Genomic DNA, 16,963 nt, shown 5'->3' on the forward strand with positions numbered 1-16,963 from the left:
CCTTTCACCTCCAGCCATGTCTTCACCCTTGTACAGGGCCATTTCTAGGTGTTTTGCCGCCCTAGGCTAGAAGGGAAAAATGCCGCCCCCTCCATTTTACTACCATCACTCTCTCCCCCTGTCATCCAGGCTAGAGAGGCACATCCTCTACTGCCGAACCCTTCTATGTTACTCTCATTTACTGTCAGGAAACACGATCACAACAGTCAATCCTGCAAATGACCTCAACGAAAGGCACAGGCCAGACCTCTATGGTAGCCATACACTCACAGAACTATGTACACGGATGCCCAATAGAGCTTTGTGTTTAAATACCACTGAGGCGTCAAGTGCAACTCGTTTCAAAACCAGAAACAACTTAACCTTCCGTCAAGCACGCATGTAGACATGCAATGCCCACATACGAAACGCAATATTATTTTTGCCTACTGCCAGCAATCCCCCCAATCAAAAGCAAAAAACATTTATTGCCCTATTAAAGTGCCTACCAATTGACACTTCTAGGAGGAGACGCATTGGGGGTCTCTAACCAAAGAAAAAATAAACATTCGGTGATGTAGAGCGACATTATAAAGAAAACCCCTCTTCTTTCAACAGTTTTTTTTCTGTGCAGCGCTTTTTGCAACAGCCCCTCGCTGCAGATAATTTAGATTTTTCACAGCCTGCTGGGCAGAAAATCTGGATTTTATTAAGGACACGGAGGCTAAGTTTATGCAAATCTCCTTTATTGCGCAGCTCACAGCAGCAACAATGAAGAGATCTAGAACTTCAAAACATAACAACAGGATATATAGTCCATGACAACGTAGGCATCTCCCTTCTTGGTGCAGCGAACAAGATAGCTTCGAACAATCAAACTTTATAATCTCCTTGAAGTAACTTAATGAAGACAACCGGAAATTCTCTTGAACATTCTAATCTGAAAAGACAGAAGAACAAATAAATTATATTCCCAGAGAGGGAACAGTAGAGGAGGGATAATCTTAGCCTCCGTGTCCTTAATAAAATCCAGATTTTCTGCCCAGCAGGCTGTGAAAAATCTAAATTTTATGGCATGACACGGAGGGCAATATTATGCAAGTTTAAAGTGTGTTCAATACATTATCAATAACATTTGAAACAGGTTTAAAGTAACATTTTTTGAAAATGGACTCATTTGACCAATCCGCTGCTTTAAGGATATCTTGAAGGCTACCACCCAGCATAAAGGCTTTTGAAGCTGAAGCTCCTCTAAGAGAGTGGGCCCCAAAAAAAGAGATGTCAATCCCTGCTTCTTTCATAACATCCTTAACCCATCTAGCTAAAGTGGGGGAGGAGACTGCTTTATGAGGAAACCTGTGGGATACTAATAATTGATCGAGAATGCCTCTTAAGCTTGATGTTCTTTTTTCATATTCTAACAAACACTTAACCACACACAAAGTTTCATTCTCAGGAAAAAAGGGATAGAATACAGAAGATGACATAGTCTTAGTTCGTCTTTTAAGGAAAAAACAAACTCCCTCAGGTTGGAAAGCCCTGGAAGAGATATCTAATGCTTTAACATCAGACGTACGCCTGAATGAAACAAGGCACAGTAAGACGGTTAGTTTATAGGATAGTTTTTTAAGTGAGAGAGTTGAGTTTTCACCCCAATCAATGATTAATCTAAGGACAACCCTTACGTCCCATAAACTAGAATATTTGGGCAAAGGTGGGTTTAAAACCCGCATACTTGTCATACGTTTTTTAGTTAATAAATTTTGACCTACTGAGATACCATCTATTAAGCAGTGCCCAGCTGCGATGGCCGATCTATAGACGTTAACGGTTCGATAGGCCAGACCTGACGCGAAGATTTCAGCCAAGAAGTTGAGAACTTGGACTACATCACTTGAAACGGGATCGTAATTCCGTCGAAGGCACCAACAAACCCATTTACGCCAAGCCAATCTATAAGCCTTCCTTGTTCCAGGTGCCCAGGATTCAGACATGAGTCTGAAAGCGCTCTCCGAAAGTCCCGGGAGCTGCCATTGTCTCCTGAAATCCTCCATGCCATCAGTGACATGAGTCCTTGAAGTACAAGGGGGTGACATTCTCCCTGAGGGTCTGTGATTATTTCTTCGAAGGAAGGAATGAGAATTGGAAAATCCACACTCATTTCCAACATGATGGGGAACCAGGCCTGGGATCTCCATAGGGGGGTTATAACTACTACTATTTCCTTGTTTCTCTGAATTTGAAGGAGAAGACGTGGGAGCATAGTAATATAACCCAACTCAGTAGTGTTAATTTTGTCGGCTGAGGAAAGACTGGGTTAACTTTATGAAAAATTGCAGAATCTGAATCTGCATATTATCGGGAACTTTTGGGGAAACTGCAAAATTAGGAGGAATTCTGCAAACCCGGCACTTAGTGCTATATTGTGTGCTAAAAATCAGTGCAAAAAACAAATGCCGCAAACAACAGCTTCTCGCATTCTGGCCATTCGCGTTGTTCCCATGCATGCACTCGTGCAAAATAAATGTTTGCGAATTTGGTAGAAGGAAGAACAGTATTAGTGCGGTAATTTAATTACTATCGTAACATGGTCTTATGCGATCCCTCGTAAAGGCACTCTAGCTTACTTTCATTCTTCCAACTTTATTCGTTCCCACAGACACATTGCACTCATTCAACTCATTTATCCATTAATTCATTCACACATAAAAAATGCTCGGGTGCTCAATTCTACCCGAGCCTCATCCCTTAGGGGTCCATTAGCCTTCCTTGCAGGGGGTGCTCCTGAACTATTGCATGTGCAGCTGACCTTTGACCCTTGGTAGGTGACCTTGAACAGATTGTCGAAGTGCTTCTTTTTATGTCTTCTAGACCTCGGCCCAGGGCGAGGCCTCTGACTTGATGCAGCCACACTCTGCCAGCCTCTGTCTTTGCCTCACTCCTCTCTCCTCGTTGAGGGGTCGTCACTCGTGACTGCTGCATGTTGAAGAGTGTGGTGTGTTGTCTTTCAGTTTCGTGTTCCTGCTCTGCTCCCTCGAGGACGTTCTCCTGTGACATCCTTGTGCGGCCTCGTTTTCCACATATATGGTCCTGGGCGAGGGTCTCAATCCTGCCCTCATAAGTCCCTCCCACAGGTCTCCACTATCTCATGTAGGCACAATGCGCACCGCGGAACACACACAGCTTCATATATAGCGCTGTATAAAGCGCCTACTGGTTATACGTCTTCAGAGGCTGTTTATGAATTTATGGTGATGAGAAAAGCCTCTTGCGCCGTGCTCTTTGTTATTATACTACGTCATCTGATTCAATGCTCCCCAAAAGCAGCACGAGGCCCCCTACCAAGTATTTTTTTGCAGTTTTATATAGCGTAAACTCCACCCGAAGGCATCAGAGCGCTTTACCACATCCTCTCCAGGTAACCTGTGAAATGAATGTCTGATGGTGAAATGTGGGTCCCTCACCACTGTTCGGGGCCCTCAATGTTACGTCATGCCACCTTGAGCCTATGACTGGATGTTTAGACTCCGGTGGGAGAAAGCACCCACAGAGGCAGTGTAAAGTATTAGGATGGGAGGTGAGCAGGGCAGGGTCCTGCGGGCCTCTGGTGTGTTAGTTTATTTTATTGTAGCCCTTCCTTGGGAGAGCTCATCCCCCCGCTCGCAAGTGGAGGATTGTTTTTTGAGTGCCATGAGACCCCTGCAGATCAGTGTGGTGCACATGTGACCTTCTGGACAGCTCTTAGGTCAGGCGCGCAACGCCCATAGCTCTCAAAGGGCTTTCAGCATCCCCCCCCCGCAGCATAGGTAACAGGACACATAAACAAATCAACACCTAGCTCTATGTGGGCACTCGGTTTGATGCAGAATCGTGTGTTTAGAAACGTTAAAAATGCGTCTTGTGTTTCCTTGCAAGAGGCAGCGGCCGATGTCCAGAGACAATAGATTCATTATAACTCTTTTCGAGATTAGACATCAGTACCTCTTGTTGCTGCAGCTGTTATCGCCTCCTTTTTCCATCTTCACACACAAGGCACAAAGAGGGCCTTACCCACACACACACACGTCCCTAAACATGTGCACACGCCATTCCATCTTTCTCCCTGTGCAGTCCATTTCTGAAATCCTAAAGCAAAATGATCAGGGGTCTGCATCACGCGTCATTCCATTCATTCCAAACAAGAGCGCATTCTCGCATCGAGCCACAAAGCCTTCATTTCAGCAGCCACCTACAGTCTGGCAGATAAGTCCAGGCCATATTAAACTAGATGAGTGCCAGTCAGAGCGTGCGGGGAACACTGCTCGATCTCCGACACCTCTGTACTCCCAGAAGACAGGAAAGGGACGGCAGGCACGAGGCACCCGAACTGGCTCCAACTCTTAAAACTGTCACTGACCTTTACAATGAACTTTCATGTGCGAACGAATCCGCAGCATGCTTTTGCAATCGCTCACTTCGGCGTTGAGCATGACGACGAATAGTTCAAGCAGAACATCGCGGCTCGGATGGCTGTCACTTGCCCTGAAGAATCCTAGAGGCTCTTCCCGTGTGATGATCTGGTGGAAGGTGGGCGGCGTGAACATGATTTTTGTACGTGTAACGTCAGTAGCGCGCTTTACTTTCGTAGGTTCAAATCTTAAAAAATCCCCCTTTTGCCGCCCTAGCCATTTTGCCACCCTAGGCAGACGCCTAGTCTTGCCTAATGGTAGAAACGGCCCTGCCCTTGTAGTGGGTTCTGGTCTCCTTGGCTACAGAAAATACAAAGCCTAGATCATTGGTACTTGTGTTCCTGAGTGATGCCTTCGGGAGCAATGCAATGGTGGCTATCAGTGTAGCAGCAGGGCTTGGGATATTGCTCTGTGTTTCTTTTTTCTTCACAATTGCAGGATTTAATAGCTATTAAAACAACACACCGTTCCTTTGCAGCCTCTTAGCTTATCAATTTGTTGAAAACTAGCAAAGGAAACCAGACTTTCAAGACTGTCGGTCAATGGCGACTCATATGCCTGCTCCATTGAAATGGTACTGCTATGTTGGTAAAAAGGAAATATTCCATATGACATGACTGACAGATAAAACACCGAATTGATGTACTGTGAGCTGATCTTAAAATTTGAAAGAGACATGCAACAAGCAACGGCTAAGGAATGTTGATCCATTATCCATCTCTCTGTATTTTAACTTGTATTGATTTTATCAGATTGGACAGCAAAAGCTGTCTCTGAAGACATATAAATGAGAATGTAAAATGGTGAAATAGTGTATTGGTGGTACAACACTGATTTTAGGAATCTGGGTCAATTTTAAGGTGCTATTGCCATGTCAAACGTATTGATATCTTCTTGTAATTTGTCACAGGCTCTTAGATGAACCCCCCATCTGACAATTGTGACTGTAAGAGTATTGTAATGTATATATAATGGGGCAGATTTACAAGGACTGGCGCATCCCTGCATATTAGCAGGGCTGCGCCAGTAAAGATGCGACATGCAGGAATACCCTTGCGCCACCACGTGATGCACCGTGGCGCAAGGATAACCGGATGCATGTCGCATCTTCTGGCGTAAGGGCAGCGCATTGCAGGAGTCGCGTCGCAAGTGTGACCCAACTCCAGGTGCCCTATACCTAACATGCTGCGTCACTCCAAGGTTTTACGCAGTATGGACGTAAAAGTGACTCAGTGAAATCTTGTAGATTTCACTGCATCACTTTTACGGGGCTTCCTTGCGACGGAACGCCCACCCTGCATACTTTATACCTGACGCAGGTATAATGTAGTGCAGGGCTTTACAACGTGATGCATCTCACTAGATGCGTATCATTGTAAATTGGTCGCATGGTGGCGCATGGTTTACGATGCCGCTACATCACAGAAGTGACGCAACGGTGTCATATACATGTTGCAAGGGGCTTGTAAATCTGCCCCAATGTATTTTCATATCCATTACAATTCATATATCTGACAAGTAGCCAAATCACATCGGCTGCATAACACAAAACTAGTTCCTCTAATAATTACCTTTATCTTAATTATCAACAATGGCCCACAAAAGTGAAACAAGAATGCAAAACCGATCTTGGGTGTTCCCGTTCAGGGACAACCCGGCCTGCCAGTTTGGGCTGCACTGTTTCCATTTGGAGCAGAGTGATGAAGCGAATTTCTTCATATTGCAAATAAAATATACTTTTAACTGAAAAGTGCAAAAGCCTATGCTAAATACTACACCTATTATGTATTAATCATTTTACAGTTAACAATCATACTCAGGCATTATGAGCAAGAAAAAAAATAATAATGTACTGACTTAAATTAGCTTTACCATTGATGCTATATTAACAGAGTTTTATATGCTAGCATTGAAAGGTCTGTTTTCATGCTGACTTGTTGTTTTGCACTTCATTTCACTGCATATGCTGTAACTTCCCAGAAGCCTTCTGTTGGTTAGTGAATAGGCATTTGTTTTGTATTGGACAACTGATATTGAGGAGACAGCAGGAAGGATGATTTATGGGAAGAACTGTCTGAACTGCAAAATGCGGACAAAATATCTTTTGAAGGACTTGTTTCAATTAATAATTTACTGTGTTTATATTAGTGTGTTCTCCTAGAGTAGGTCATCTCACTATGGAGATCCTTTCATTGGGTTTCTTGAGACCATATCTCTCTTCTTGAGAGATTACTTTTTGAGTCTATTCCCATTTACTAGATGTCTGCTGATTTATAGCTGAGAGTACTTTCCAGCGTAACCAGTCTCTTTTAATTGAAGTGCAAAGGCTTCATGCTTATGCATTTTATCCTCTCATCAGAACTCTTCACTGGGTTTCTGTTCCAGAAGAAAAAGGAGCCCAAGAATTGCTCATGTTCCTTAAGTCCAACACCTGAACTTGAAGACTGAACTTTAATTCTGAAGGAGTTTGCATTTCAAAAGTGGTTGCAGTAGTGGAGGTGTGAGTATCAATAGGGTTATGCGTCACAATGGTCTTTGCTGAGTTTCGTTATTGTGTTGAAGTATTTAATTTGTGTTTTAGAAAGTTGATGGTTTAATTGCATTTAGGAGTTGTCTAAGATCCTGTGATAGTTGAGAAATAAAACATTATGACATTACTTGTCTGCTAAGGTTTTGTGGTGTTGATTTGTGAGGGGCCATCGACTGTAACAATTAAGATAGGGAATATAACCAATTTTTGTGATTGTACTAATAGTGATTGGTGTTAGTGAAACCTATCGTTGAAAGGGGAAACTAAATCAGTTGGGGTGATTTCCCGGTGGTCAAAATTTTATATATGTGTGAGAGGAAGTCAGAAAAATGTTACCTTCTATTATTTCCTGTGTGAGTGAGCTACTTTGAATTCTTTAGTGAAGCTTACAAGAATTATTTATTTATTGTGCTTGTTTAAGGTACAGAATCTTTTCTTCGAGAAGATTGTAAAGGAGGGCCAACACAGAAAGGAGCGAGAATTACGTCAGAGTGCGCCACGCTGGGATAGGTCAGTTGGTGCAAAGTGATGTGGTGGGATTGGTTGGTGAATCATCAGGTGCTGTACTGTGATAAACTCACAGAGAAAGAGTGTACTGGAATTGGAGGAAGGATATTGATTTATATGGGACTGTGAATTAGCCAAAATAAAAGCATTGGATTTATTGAAACAATAATTGTTCATTTATTGTTGAATTTTTGCAGTCATGAAATGCTTTAAGGCTCTCAGGGATATAATAAGAGATTATGTGTAAGTCATTGTTCGTTAGAGGAAGCTCCACCAGAAAATACACCAAGTCACTATATAGCAACAAACGTAGGGCTTCATAGATGTTTGTGGCTACTTCAATGATACAAGATCACAGAAAAGTAAGGAGCATTTAGATTTCCGCAATATGGTACTTTTGATTTAAAAATTATTGAGCATTTGATGGAAAGGTATAAGAAATTAAACCATCTTGTAAACCTACACAGTATGAAGCATTAAAGGCTTGGGAGCGAGCAGCTCATGCCAAAGAAAAAGAATGGTATAAGAACAGAGGAAAGAGAGCAGCACAACATTATGCAGATGCTCTATGGCAGAGGTCTTCAAACTGTGGGGCGCGCCCCCCTGGGGGTCCGTGGATGGTTTCCAAGGAGGGCGTGATGCCTCTGCAATTACATGTAAATGAAGATGGCCTGGAACTGCGGCCTTATTTATCTGCTGCATTTCCTGGCTGTCTTCATTTACACACAACCCAGAGTGCTCTGAAGGGAGGTCACGGAGTGTCAATAAGCTGCCTAAAGGAAAAGAACTAACTAATCTGAGTATTTTGTTTTTTTTGCTGTCAGCTAACTGTATATGAAATAATGAGCAAACAGATTCACTGAAAAATAAAATCAAGTTGCATTACACACCGCCTAACATAGGCTGCTGCAAAATGATGCAGTGTTTGAAATAAAAAAACTTTCCTACAAAATATAGCCTTTAATAATAAGTGATCAGACTGTACCTAATGTAAGCATTTTCTGAAGTATAACACACTTACAATACCTCTAAAAAAAAATAGTTGTCACTTTGATGCATTAAGCAGGGCCATTGGAATTATGTGGTAAGAGAGGACCAAATTATGTAACACAGTTGATTAAATTATGCAGGAAGAAAAGGTAAATTAAGCAGCATAATCTGACTCATTTTGTGGTTAGCTTTATTTCATTTTTTTTCATATTTAGTTATGGTAACACTGAGGTGAAATATTATACCTCATTAGTACCAATTTAAGACCCAAATATATCAATAAGCAACTGCAAGATGACCAATCAAACTTTATGAAGGGCATTCTACTGCTCTGGAACACGTCACCAGCCACGTTTTACATAATGTTTGATCCCTTTGAACTAGAATCACATTTTTTTGTTAAAATCTGCAGATTATGCAACAGATGATGGGTTATGTAGCAAATGCGATAAATCCATAACAATGAATGAAAACGCTTCTGCCTCAGAAACGTACAATTCCAGTGGCCTTGGAATTAAGTGACTAATCAATTAACGGCTGGTAGGAGGATGTAGTGTAACAGGCATACTGGCCGACCTTAAAGTTGGGGAACAAGGTTTGAGTCTTGACGGGAGGCTCAAACATCCTGTGATTCTGTAATGCAACTGGTTCTCATGTAAAGTGCTCTTATACCTTCGGTTTGAGTACGCACTATATAAAATGCAAAAAAAAGCCTTTTTTCTTCTTTAACTGTTTGCACTACCACCCCACCCTTGCTTTCAAGCAGAGGTACCTCAAAGTCAGCACTAACCATTCAGTGGCAGTTGTTTTTGTAAAAGGTAAGTCCAGGGGTAGCAGGGAGGAAGTCAGCAGGGTCCCATTCAGATGCAGAGCTCTGGTCCTCTTGACCCCTAGGACCTCTGAGTAATGGTCCAGGAAAAGAGTGAGATTCATAAATATAGTCAACGAGATGGCCCAGAAGAGAAAGCACTGTGTGAGGACTTCATTTTTATGGTTACAAATGGCCAGAGACAGCTTCCTCAGAGAGATACCCCAAGGAAGAGGACGATCTAAGGGAGCCTTTTTTTATATATAAAAAAGGGCCATCCATTAGTGCAGCAGGTAATGCTGTTAGGTGTGTATGTGGCCTCTGCTGCTCATTTATGGGCGTCTTACCATGAAGTGGAGTGGGTGCCTATTTTCCTTGTTAGTATCAGAGCCCAGGTTACCCTTGCTGCTTTTTAACATAACGGTGCAGAAAGAATCACTGGTACTGCAGGTACAGTGGCACCAGGAGCCAGAGGTATGAGGAGCCAGCTGAACCTTAACCCCTTCGACGCTCATGACGGAACGGTTCCGTCATGAGCGTCGGTTGAGCTGTGCTCATGACGGAACCGTTCCGTCATGACCACGCCCGCGCAGGTAACGGTCAGCACAGCGGGGGAATCCGCCCCGCATGGAAGGGGTTAATTATGGCTGTTAACCATCCTTCCTTCTTAGCATTAGGGCCCACTGTGCACGTGTCAGTGTTGATTTGGGCCTCAGTGCAATAGCCCACAGGAGGGGAAACATTAATGCAGTGGATACTTCTTTGTCTGGCCTCAGAGAGATGGCAGTGAAGGGCGTGTGGCTAGATAGGAATCCATGTTTTTTAACTAACAGCAGACGAGACTGCCCTCTTTGCAAGGCAGTAACTAACATTAGTGAAGCAGGTTCAGCCACACTGGGGCCCAGGGGTCAGAGGGGCCCACTAAAACACAATTATGACTGTTTCACTTTAAAAATGGTGCATAGGAGCTTATTGTTTAACATTAGGACCGAGGGCACCATTGCAGATAAAGAAAGACCACATGTGGGAGCTCGTGTTTTCTGAAAGGGCCTGTTTTAAGATTAGAGTGATGGTCCGGCATAGTGGCGATGGGGTATAAGAGGCAGAGGAGGTAGCCTGCTACTCAGTACTGAAGTCATCATTTGTGCTGCAAGTGTAGTTGCTTTGAGGTCCGGTAGTGTGAGGGGCTCACAACACCTCCATTATAGGGGGCAGTATTTTGGGGTCAATAACTTTTTTTGTTTGATTCATTTGCTGTTTTCGAAGTCTCATGTTTAGTGTGGTTCATGAGCTATCGAAAAAGTACTCCTGAAATGATTTCATAATCCATGCCCCCTACGCTCAGCCCTTTCCCTCCCACTCACCCATTCCTTGCCGTAAAGTTTTGGAGGGGGAGGGGGGGAGGGCTGGACATTAAAAATTTTACTTATAGGGGGCTCAGAGCAAAAACGTTTGAAGACCTCTGCTTTAGATAGAGGTCTCTGTAGCCCTGCATGGCCCTCTTTATAGAAGTGAAGTCCACCAAACACTGCCAGCCTGACACTGTTTATACACCCTCCAAGCGCGGGTAGGTGGAAGCGGAGCACCTTTGTTAAATACCCCGGTGATGTCCAGAAGCCTTTGCTGACTCGTATTGAAGCGCTGTGGTGTGGAACCACAGCTCAGGCATTTGCCCCATTGTTTTTGGCCTGTTCACTGCTTACAGGTGTATCAACAGTTTTCAGAAACACAAACAGAAACGAGAGCGGTGCTAGAACATAAGAGTAAGAAAAGCAGAGAATTTCACAGACAATACTGTGGGCTGAAATGGCAACAGTGACGTTGTCTTCTTTTCCTGACTTTGCAGGAAAAGCGAGAGTCGGGCTCCTACTCATCCAAGTGCGCCACAGGAGTCCGGCATGGCCCTTAGTGGCAGGGTTCCGAATATGGTAAGCACCCAGGGGTGCTCCTCAGTGGTCCCCTTCGCTGTGAATCCTAGTCCTTGTAATACTAGACTTTTATGATGGCGGTGGCTATTGCAATGCAGTCTCCTTTATTACTTGTAGTATTCTAGACTGCTGTTTTTTCAGAATTCATTATGAAAGGGATTTATCTAATTTGGTTTATTGCAGTCTTCTGTTAGATTTAATTGACAATCTTCATTGTTTTAGGTCATGTTCTAGAAAGTTGGATTGTGGAATCTCCATTGATGAATAAAGCGCGCTGTCAGATTATTCATTTGGAGTCTCAATTGTTGCATAGTGTGTTCTAGGATGTGGGATCGTAGGGTCTCCTATGCTGAGTAGCATGCACTATCAGATAATTAAACTGTAGTCTCAATCTTTGCATATTATGTAATAGGATGTGGGATTGTAGAGTCTTCATTGATGAATAAAGTCTGCTGTCAGATTAGTCACTTGCAGTCTCAGTCGTTGCATGCTATCATGTACAATGTTGAATTGTAGTGTCTCTATTGTTGAAAAGATTGCACCGGTGCACTGTTTTACAGAGCCTTCTTTCTGTCTCTTCCAGGTTATACCAAGGTGCTGCCCACGGGATCCATTCAGCCGACCGCCACGATGCCCTCTCCAGTAGTCCTTCTGCCCGTGAGCTACCGTCTGTCCAACACCCGCCTGGCCTTCTTCCTGAAGGAGCCCCAACCGACTCTGCCATGGAACAGCAGCAGCGGGACTATGCAGCGTTCCGAGCCCTTCGTGGTCTTCCAGACGAAGGAGCTGCCGGTCCTCAATGTGTCATTAGGGCCCTTCAGCACGGGCCAGGTGCTGCCCCGGGAGCTGCTGCAGCCCTCCAGCACCTTGGAGATCCCTGACCGCCTGACCGTGAACTGGAAGGTGCGGGCCTTCATCATTCAGCAGCGCGTGCCCTCCACGCAGCCGGTGGCGCAGGTCCTCTTCTATGTCGCTGTCCGGGACTGGGATGACTTCGGAGTGGTGGACCGCTTGCCCTGCGTGCAGCTCCACGCCTTCCGCGACGTCCGCGAGATCAAGAGCTCGTGCCGGCTGCGCGGGAGCCTGGCCACCTGCCTGGTGCAGATGGAGCTGCCGCACACCTGGTTCGGACCCGGCGCCATCCCCATGGGCCGGAGGAAGTCTCCAGAGAGCCTCGACGGCAGCGCCGAGAACCAGCAGGCCGAGCTCTTCTACACGCTGCACACCCCGGATTCAGCAGGAGAGTGCGGGAGCAAGCCAGCCACGCGCAGGGGCTCGGCGGCCCGACCTGAGGGCCCCACGCAGCACCCATTGCTGCGGATCGGCAGCATCAGCCTCTACCAGCCGCCCCCGATGCAGGCCATGCAGGAGCAGCGGCTGGACAGCAACGTCTACATCCGCCTGCCCGACCGGCCGCTGAAGCCCGGCGAGGTCTTGAGCGTCATCCTGTTCCTGGCCTCCAACTCCAGTGTCGAGCATTTCACTCTCAGGTAGGCCACGCCCTCCTCAGTCTGCATGTTTGGGGAGTAGTGCCATAGACCAGTGTTTCCCAAACTGTGGACCGCGGACCCCCAGGGGTCCCTGACACATTCCTAGGGGGTCCGCGGGCAGCAGTTTTGAAAGCACTGCAAAGTATCTTGTTTAGTTAGCAGTTTTCAAAGAACAATATAAGTGTCACGATAACACCAGTGATTAATGTCCCTGCTGGAGAGAGATGAGAGTTTTGTCCAGTGGCAGCTTTGACTTATCTAATGTAGCACAGAGGGTTAATATGCCTACTGCAAAGAATGTGTACCATGCATTTTAAAAAAACAGTATTTTATATGCATAGGTCAATGGGTAACTGTTTTTGTCAGAGATTATTTTGTTACTGTGAAGTTCATAAGTGACAATCGTAATCTAGCACAGTGACCTATAAACTGTCATCAAACAGCTGCTTGCAAACTGCAAGGTACAAGTTAGTGACTTATGTTTTTCCCAGTCTTTCCTTATCCTGATGCTGCTAAAAAGGTTTATTTGGGTGGAAATACATTTTTATTGTTAAAGTCAATGCTAACCACTGTGTTATATTCTGAATCCGGAGTTTGTGCTTCGCCAGATCAAGCACTCTTTAAAAATGCCTACCAGTATGAATGACATGTGAATTCTACACCTTGTAGTCCCCTTTGCCTTATGTAACATTTTCTATACACTGATTTACACGTATGATTCACTGTCTCTATATGTGTGTGATGTAAAGTGCTCGGATATCCTACAATGGTATGAGAGATGCTATAAAAAATGAAATACAGGTGACAGAGGGGCTATGGGAAGATGAGAAGCACTGTTGGAGGGTGATAGTGGGGGAATCATTGAAGACCGCCCAGAAAGATTGTCATATTCTGGTGCATAGTCAGGTCTACATTTACTATTCTTTAAAAGCTAATACAATTCAATATATAATGATAAATGTGTTGTAGACTGCACCATTGTTTCCTAAATGTTTTGGGGGATAGAGCCACCCATAGCCCCCTTGGTAGTGGTCAGGCTCACTCACTGCACTTGGTGTGCACTTTATGGGGAATGGTCTGAAATCATTTGCCAGGGCTGCTTTGGATTTCCAGTCAGGCCCTGGCAGGAGCCTCGTACTGCAAAATAAAACCAACCATTGAAAAGTTAGTCACGGAGATGCAGCACCAACCTTCCCATTAACTTTTTTCGTTTTCTTGCAAATTCTTTCAATATAAAATACAACAGAAGTGGCAGAGAGTGTCGTTCGCCTCCTTGGTTTAACAACACACTCCGCCACTTCAGAAACGCAGGGCTGCACCATATTTACAAGAATATGGTGCAGCCCTGCGTTTCCCCTGCGCTGGCGCTACACTTAACAGGGGAAGATTATTTATGTACAGGAAGGTCCCCCTTCCTGCACATAAAAAAATCTTGAAACGTCGTTTTGTCACTTCTATGTGTGCTGCTTAATGCATCACATATGGAAGTTACAAAATGTCATTTTTATTTTTAAAGATTGTTTATGTGCAGGAAGGGTCACCATCCTGAACATAAACAATCCAAGGCGTTTTGCAAAAACGAGGAGAAATGAAGCATTTCTCCTTGTTTCGCCAAGTTAAGACCAGGTTTTCCCTGGTCTTAATTTTGGTGCTGCCTCCCATTTACGCTGCCCTTGTAAATAGGGGGCCGTGTCAAAATCAATGGGTGTTGCAGGGAAAACACCCACCGCAACACCCACTGCCCACCCCTTTCACGCTAAGCATTGGGTGAAAGGGGGTCTTATTTACAAGGCAGCGTTAAGCCACTGCACTGCCTTGTAAATAAAGCGAAGCCCCTATCGCCACGGGGACGTCTCAAAAAGTGATGTTCCCATGGTGATAGGGACTTGTAAATATGCACATAAAATCATTAGTAATTGAGTATTTGTTTTGTGTGCACACGTGTGTTAATTTTTTTTGAATGACTGTTTTAATGTTTGAAATTTAAATCCTACAAATTGCTTGGGGGTCCCCGGCTTCCAGTAGTAACTCAATGGGGGTCCTCAGGAGTCAAAAGTTTGGGAACCACTGCTCTATGGGATGAAGGACAATAGGGGTGGAGGGAGTGTGTAGTAGAGGGAGCTAGAATGTATCCAGAAATAATGACAGAAAGGCCTAAAAAGAGAAAAAAAAAGAAAATAATGATGAGGAGTCCCCCAAAAAATTGATACTGATAGTGATTTGGAGGATGATAATTTAGATACTTTGTTGGCTCTCACATCAGGTTCAGAAAGTGTTAACAACCACTAGTGGTACAGTGGCTATGACCCCCGTTGACCCAAATGTGATTCAGATGGGGGCACCACCTCCAACACTTTCAATTGCAACTGCACCTGTCAAAACAGCAACTAAAGGAAATGCCCCAGGTGTTACAGCTTCTCTTATGACTGTTCCTGCACCAGTGCCACAGGTTGTATCAACTCAGTAATTCGCAATTCCTGTTACAACTGCACCAATCACAATTTTACTGAATCCTGTAGTTCCAGGTGCTGCGGGAGGGGTAGCCACAACAGGGTTTATCCCAACATCGCAAAACTCATAGATTTTTGCTAAGGCCCCACCCCAGAATGTTCAATCATTAAAAAAAGGTAGAAGTATTGTGTTTACAACACCAATTGGGAGATATGGGACCATTTGATAATGGAATTTCCCCCCCATGGTTTGAGTAAACTCCTGAAAAAAAAGGAAGAAGAGCTACAGAAAAACCTCCTACTAGCCAGGAAAGGGTAAGACTCTTAGATGTACCAAACTTTAAGGTACAATTGGAAGATAATATTAGGGAATGTTTATATATTTCACAATTCAATCAACATCAGGAGAAGGAGCTCATTTATCTGAGCAAGGAGATCACATGACGAGCGGCTACCACACACAATGAATTTACAGAGCTGGCAGGTAAATACAAGGCAGATCTCACTAAAAGCATTCCTTTGCAGGAAAGCTTTAGGGCACAGTTAGATGGTAAAGCAATTGTAACCATGTTGTCCTCAGGAATACGATTGTACATTGCTGAATTGGTGAAGTGCATTCGGAAATGGAGTGATTTTGATAGGTTAGAGAGCAAGTGGGCAAAGAAATAAGGAAAGAAAAAGAAAGAGCCAGATATTATAGTATAGGAACTAATGGGAAACAGCCGCCATTACCCCCAAATGAAGGTATGAGGGAGATACCAGGTGGATGGTATGTACATGTTGCATGGAGTAGATGTGATCTTGTGACATTCACAAACCATTTTACAAAATTGAGAGAGAATCCTGCCCACTGGTATCTAAAAGTTGATAGGTTTGTAAAGATTTCAAATGTTCTGCGGACAGATTTGAATACTTTCTTTGATATTGTGGTACCGAGTAATCTATGGAACGAATGTAAGATAGCTGTACAATGGCCATGTACAGAACATCCAAGAGATGCACGTACTCATGCAGCTTCAACTACTATGATGTCAAAGTACGATGAGGTGATTACTATTTTTTGAAAGGGAAGTTCCAGCAAGGGACATTGATTGGTTAAAGATCAATAGAACTAAGCAAGAAACAAAAAAGTCAGTGCATGGTTATTATGAACGATTGTGGCAGGTGTTTAAACAGTACTGTGTACAAGAAATTTCCAAAAATGAAGATATAGGGAGTTTTGTGCCACACTTTGTTTTTGGGTTGTGACCAGATATTAGCATGCACATACAACAGAATGTTATGTTATGTTATGTTAAATATTTTTATAGCGCGCAATAGTTACTCCGAGGATTGTCCAAGCGCGAAGCCAAGGGAATGTGATTTTTGGGCAGTCAAAGCCCTCAGATAAGATCTTGAGATATGCAAAATACTGCAGTGATAAGCAGGAGATGAAGCAAAAAATGATTAAGGAAACATTTATTTTGTCTCAGACGAAACTGGCTCGGACAGGATATCATAATCAATCATATGTAGGGATGTTGGTGGAATGCAAAGTGTTAGTTTCCAGAATTAAGGTCAGATGACACAAGGTGAAGTTGGTATTTTATAAGTAAGATGCCAAGGTGATCCAAATTCAGGAGTAGGTATTGCAACCCTGAAGAAATCAACTCCTTGTCACTATTGCAACAGACTCGGGCAGTGGAAGAGGGAGTGTAGACAGAATCCTAAACAAGTAAGTGGTGATGGGCAAATGCAAGTGTAAATCGAACCCAAATGCAAAATGTCACAGTACAGTCCCAGTTCAGTGAATGCAAACACCAAATCAGTCACAAGTCCCTACGATGCTGGTGC

The 16,963-nt window shown here is 43.9% G+C and overlaps 1 long non-coding RNA gene across 1 annotated transcript in view; it reads right to left on the reverse strand.

Annotated features, from left to right (window-relative positions):
- Positions 1 to 785: 785 nt before the first annotated feature.
- LOC146870165 (uncharacterized) overlaps positions 786 to 16,963 on the reverse strand; it is a 35,119-nt gene continuing 18,941 nt past the window's right edge. Inside the window, exon 3 of the long non-coding RNA XR_014959181.1 lies at positions 786 to 919. This is a non-coding gene — a long non-coding RNA (uncharacterized LOC146870165). The remainder of the gene's footprint in view (positions 920 to 16,963) is intronic.

Source organism: Triturus cristatus, chromosome 1_1 (genome assembly GCF_964204655.1).
Source record: "Triturus cristatus chromosome 1_1, aTriCri1.1, whole genome shotgun sequence".
NCBI lineage: Eukaryota > Metazoa > Chordata > Amphibia > Caudata > Salamandridae > Triturus > Triturus cristatus.